Here is a 5,805-nt window from a genome sequence, read left to right as displayed (position 1 = left end):
GCACGGCAACCCCCTGCAGTATTCTTACCTGGAGAATACCATGGACAGAGGAGCCTGGTGGGCTATGGTCCATGGGGTCACAAAGAGTTGGACACGACTGAAGGGACTTGGCACGCATGCACACAGGCTCCTGGGGTCTATGCATTTCAAGACGAAGCTGGGGGTCCCTTGGGCTGCACTCCAAGTTGGGGGCAGGGGTGGGCAGAACTCGCACCCGGCTGGCAGGAGGGCGACCCCAACACCCCAAGAGTGGACCCAAGGCAGTGGAGCTCTGGTGGGCGGGGGGGTCAGCCTGCTGATCTCTGTTCCCCAGGGCTGGGCACAGAAGGCTCCCTAACATTATAAAAAGAAATTAAATATAAAATAATGTTTAAAGCTCCATTGAGGTGCTGCTGGGGAATGAATGCTAGACTCTGGTGTGGAGATGGTGGGGTGGACTGTGTTGGCATCTGGGGAGAGAGTCCTGGGGACTACGCCCTCCCTCAAAAAATACCCAAGGAAGGGTTCTCAGGAGGCTGAGTGGGGCAGGAGCTCAATGGGCCTGAATGTGAGTTTGATTCTGAATCAGATGAGCGTCTTCAGGAGGCTGCCAGTTGCTCCTGACACCCAGAACCCAAGGTGACCCGAGCAGATTGCCAGGCCCCCCTCCCCCCAGGCACCCCAAGGCCTGAGTTAAACTTCTGAGCAGCAAAGAACAAAATTAGGTAGATCTTGCCATGCCTGCCACTTGGAGCCCAATTCTGCAAGAGTCACTATTCAGGGACAGCAATCTTGGTCACAGGAATCACACCCTCATGGGGACTCATCCCTCCGGCCCCTTCCTCTCGGATAAGGGATGGGGAGGGTGGCGGTGGAAGGACCACAAGCCATCACTGGGGCTTTCTGACCCAGACCCCCACCAGGAAGGGACCGCCGCTATGGCTCGGGGAACAGAGCCCACCCCCCTGCCCCAGCACCCCCCACATGCTGGCCAAGGGATCTTGGGTAAGTCATACCACTTCTCTGGGCCCAGGCTCCCATAACAGAGACTTGTACAAAGCCACCGAGCAGAGGAAACGATCCTGACACAGGATGCTGCTGTGACGACCCGCATACAGTGGGCGCTGAATAGCTGTTCCCACCTGCCTGCCTCCTAACAGCCTGCATCTCCTGCCCAGCACCAGCAGCCCTGGGCTTCGCAGAGGAGCCAGAACCTCCGCGGAGACCTGGGGACAGGGAGGAGACCTTGGTGCTCCAGTGCTCCGTGCCCCCGGGAGGACCAGCGCTGGGCCCAGCCCCTCACAGGCTAAGATGATGCTTGGTCAGCAAGAGGGAGCCGGCCCCACCGCCCAGGGGCAGTTGTAGAACCCAGTGAGACGGCAGCTCGGTGCTCCTGGGTCCTCACCTGTGCGGGGCAGGGACAGTCCCCAGCACCACCCAAGAGCCCCACCCCCCAGGCCTGCCTCCCCAGGGAGGGCTTAGCTCAGAGGGGCAGCTGATGGCCACCCCTGTCCTCACCCCTAAACTCACTCCATCTGTCCTTAAGGCAGCCTTGGCCTGGGGCACCCTTCCCCACAAGGGGACCTGAGGCGCGCGTGTGACCACAGGGTCTCCGTGGGGCCTCCGCACCCTTCGGGGAGTCTCCAGGGCTGCCTCCTGCCCCCAGAACTGCCGGCCACTGTCCCCGGGGACCAGTGGTGCCTTTACCATCGCTGGTGACTTGACCGCGTCAGCCTGGGGGCGCCTGGTCCTCTGCGCAAGGGGCCGCTGCCCCCAGGAGCACAGTCTCCTCGGGCAGGGCTCAGCAGCACCCGGGATCGCCTCACACTTTGGGCAGCAGGGTCTCTCCGCCCTCGCCTTCTCTGGGGCCCCAGGCTCGCGGGAGGCCAGGGCCAGCAGTCCAGGCCCCACCTGGACCCTGGGCGGGGAGATGGCCCACAGGCAAACTTCCAGGCCGTGTACTCCCTTCTGAGGAGGGGCCCAGAGCACCGGAGCCCTGGAGATGCTGGGGTTCCTTCCCCAGCTCCAGCTCCCAGGGCTGCACCCCGCTCCCTCCCAGTCCAGGGTGAGCCCCAGGACCAGGCCCTCTGCGCCCTGGCCCAGCACCACTGCCCTCTCCCCAGTGTTGGCCCACCACCGTCTGTCTCCCCACGCAGAAGTCCCAGCCCAGCAGCTCCCTCACACTCTCGCTTACCCCCCTCCCCCACCACCTACTCCAGCCACAGCCTCCAGCTGCGCAGACCACCCTGGGCGGCCCCACTGCGGTGCCCAACACGGGAAGGCTGGCAGGTCCCCACGCAGGGCAGAGGGGGCCGGCCCTGACTTCCGGAGGCTTCTGCCCTGATCAGGTCGAGGGTGGCCAGCGAGGGCAGGTGGGGGGCCAGGGAGATCGAGAGGGGAGCCGATGAGAGGGGTGGGGAGGGACCCCGTGCAGCGGGCGGCAAACTCCGGGGGTGCACGGGAGGGAGGGGTGTGGAGAAGCAGGAGACAGGGCAGCTGCCGGGCGGTGCGGAGCCACCCAGGGACAGAGTGCAGGCTGCGCTCAGGGGGTTAGGAGGTTAGACCCTCGGAGAGTGTAGTGGGGCTCTGGGGGCGGGGGTACGGGGCAGGGGCGCGGCACTCACCTGGGGACGGCGCTGCCTGCGGCCCCTGCGGGAGTCGCGCACCCGCTGCGCTGGCTCCAGACTCCGAGCTGCGCTCTGGGGCTCGGGGCACGCGGGCGGGGAGGCGGGGCGGGGCGAGCGTTGGAGGGAAGTAGGGGTGCCTGGGCGGGGCTGGGGCGGGGTGGGGGCGGGCACTCGGCTCCCTGCAGCCCCGCGCCAGTCTGTCCTCTGCCCCCTTTTTCCCTGAGGTCTACGCAGCTCGCCCACAACCCTTGTCCCGTCGGTGGCGGCGACTCTGATGACGGTGGCATCTTCACCTCGTTCTCTTAGGTCTGCTGGGGCGGCAGACCGGAGCTTGGGGGTCGGAGGGGACTCAAAGTGCCCTTCTGAAAGTCTGAGGAGGATGGAAAAAGGGCAGGAGGCTGACTCTGAGAGATGGAGTGGGGCCGTGTCCCAGAGATGGGTGTCAGGACGGCTGGCTGGGAGATCCACTCTGGGGTCTCCCCTTAGCAGGCGCCAGAGCCACCTGATCGCGGGCATCAGAGCAGAGCTGTCCCCCTGCCGAGGCCCCTGCGGCCTAGTGCACAAGGCCTTCTGGATGGAGCCAGGTGGCAAGGCAGGGCTGGACAGCATCTCCTGCTTGGCTGGCACTCTCATGTGGCCTGTTGCACACTCAGCAGATTCACACACCCCGTCTGGACGTGTTCAGGTGGGAGACACGGAGTTCCTGCGTCCCCAGGGGCCACGGCTGCACGGGCTGGTGCAGACGGCACTTAGCACGAAACAGACGAGACCATACTCTGAGCGCCGAGGCCGGCAGGGAGACGGGCGACAAACCAAAAGTGACTTAATAGAGGTACTTTTAGACTGTCATCAATGGAGAGGATCAGGGTGACGGGAAAGGGCAGTGGGGACAGGAAGGCCAGGGAAAGCATCTCTGAGGCTCACTGTCCTGTGTGCAGGGGCGCGCATGAGGGCGGGGCCTGGCACACAGCAGAGATGGGCCCTGTGGGTGGGCGGGTGCTTGGTCAGTTACACCTAGCAGGCTGCGATGCCCACACACCTTAACACCCAGGAGGGCGTCACCTGGGCTCTCAGAAGGAGAGGAGATGCCCAGAGAGGCGGTGTGTCTCTTCCCTGTGCCCCGCTTCTGGCAGGGGTCCCCTGGCCTCTGAGCCCCAGGAGGTTAGCTGAGGTGAAGCCTGGGGACACTCTGCAGAGGTTACTCCAGCCTCAGCCAGGAGCCATGGCAACGGGACAGTGCCTGAGGCGCCCCCCATGGATGATCTCGACCCCTCTCACAGGGCCCACCCTCGCTGGAGCTCCGCTCTGGGCTGCCGTCTCCCTCTGCAGAGTCTGAGGCCAGTGGCTGCTGGACACGACGTCCCCCTCCAGCCACCCTGCCCGCCCCTGCTCGGGCACCAGGGCTGAGGCGCCCCATGACTATTCAGAGGCATCGGAGGCTGACTCCAGCTCACCTGGAGCCACCCCGCAGCTGGGTGGGTCCTGGGGGCCAGGAGGCCCTCCTCCCTGCGCCATGCTTCTTCCCGCCTCGGAGTCTTTCCCGGGCCGGCCCACCTCCCTCTCCCCACCTGTAGCTGGAACGCCCCCTCCTTCAGGAGGCCCCTGGCCGCTCCGCTCCACGCTGCCTGTTTGTCCCTCGGCTTCCAGCAGCTCCCAGACCACACCCCCTTGGCAACGTCTGTCCTGGTTGAGAAGGTGTGAGTGCTGGTGAGTGAGCGACTGCAGGTGCCGCTGTGTGCGCTGCCTTCGGCCGTGGTCTCAGGCTTCAGTCCGTGCTTTGTTAAGAAGCAATTTCCCAGACGTCAGGGTGGGACATGGGGTGCAGCGGCTTCACCCCAGGGCTTAATGCTCTGGTCTCTGCTTGGACACCCCACTGGCTGTGGCCAGATGTCCAGACAGCCTGCCGGGTTCTCTGTGGCCTCAGCTTCCCCAGGGGAGGATGGGCTGCGTCCCTGGGGCAGGGAGAGGCTGCCCTCCCTTCTCTCCCCACAGACGCGAGAGCTCTGCGGGGCTCTGTGTTGCATTTCCACATTTAGTGTGTTCTGGTGACGGCGCATTCAGAGTCCATTTGAGTCGCTTAATTTCCCACTCGGAGGCAAGTCAGAAAGAGCAGATTTGTCTCGATTTGTTCACAGCAACCAACTTTTACATCAATTAAAAAGTTACCAGATGCCAAAGGAGCGCTCTTTTCTAATATGTTAGAATTTAGTGATTCATCAGTTTATTTCATTTCATTTACATCTGAGAGTCAAATGGTGTTTGAAAGCCGATTTCCCCACCAGACGAAAAGTCATCAGTAAGTTGGCAAAAAAGCATGAAGCCCCCACTGCACCATCCCAGCAGCAAGTTGCGGGGCTGGGACTCGGGATGGAGCCCGCTCATCCTGTCTCAGCATCTGAGCCCCCAGCCATGAGCCGCTGCCAGGCTCCCAAACGCCTCGTCCTCGGCCGGGGGAACAGAGGAGGAACAGCACTTCTGGGTCACGGTGAGGCTCGGCCACTGGCCTGCCGTCCACTGCCTAAGCAACAGCCCCTCTCAGCTCCCGCCCTTCGAGAACACAGGGCCAGCATCACTAGAAATTCTGATTTTTTATTAAAAATAGTTATTTATTTGGCTGTGCTGGGTGTAGGTTGCGGCATGCAGGATCTAGCTCCCCGACCAGGGATTGAACCTGGGCCCCCTGCGTTGGGAGCACAGAGTTCTAGCCACTGGACCACCAGGGAAGTCCCAGAACTTCTGATTTTTTTCAAGAGAAAAATTGTTGCATTCTTTGCCCGGATCCACACAGGCCATCAGCAAACTCCACTCATGACATCCACCACGCCTCCCAGCACACCCAGGGCCTTGTCTTGGCCCCGTGGCTGCCCCGACACCAGGGTGCTGGCCACCCTACCTTCAAGCAAACCGCTTGGCCCACGGAGCAGTGTGGGCCCCAGGGCCGTCCGGACCCCAGACCGCAGCCCAGATTCCTCGCGGCGGCCCAGGTAGGGGTGCAGCTGGGGAACCCTGCCTCTGCCCTAGCCAGCCGCGGACCCAGGCCAGTGGTCTCCTTTGAGCGCTGCTTCCTCGTCTGTAAAGGGCAACAGTGAAAACATGGAAAACGAGCCACCGCAGTGCCGGCTGTGATGGGCAGGTTCGCGCTCACTCAGCTGCTCAGCCACCGCGGGCGCAGGTGTGGGCCTGGTGCCTGCGCTTATAC

General features: G+C 63.2%; 1 non-coding gene across 1 annotated transcript; it reads right to left on the bottom strand.

Annotated features, from left to right (window-relative positions):
• Nucleotides 1-5,256: 5,256 nt before the first annotated feature.
• Nucleotides 5,257-5,329, bottom strand: TRNAG-CCC (transfer RNA glycine (anticodon CCC)). Its single transcript has one exon. It is a non-coding gene; the product is annotated as a tRNA-Gly (tRNA).
• Nucleotides 5,330-5,805: the final 476 nt, after the last annotated feature.

Source organism: Bubalus kerabau, chromosome 23 (assembly GCF_029407905.1).
Source record: "Bubalus kerabau isolate K-KA32 ecotype Philippines breed swamp buffalo chromosome 23, PCC_UOA_SB_1v2, whole genome shotgun sequence".
Classification (NCBI taxonomy): domain Eukaryota; kingdom Metazoa; phylum Chordata; class Mammalia; order Artiodactyla; family Bovidae; genus Bubalus; species Bubalus kerabau.
The sequence above is the reverse complement of the archived record's forward strand: the minus strand, read 5'-3'. Positions and strand labels throughout refer to the sequence as shown.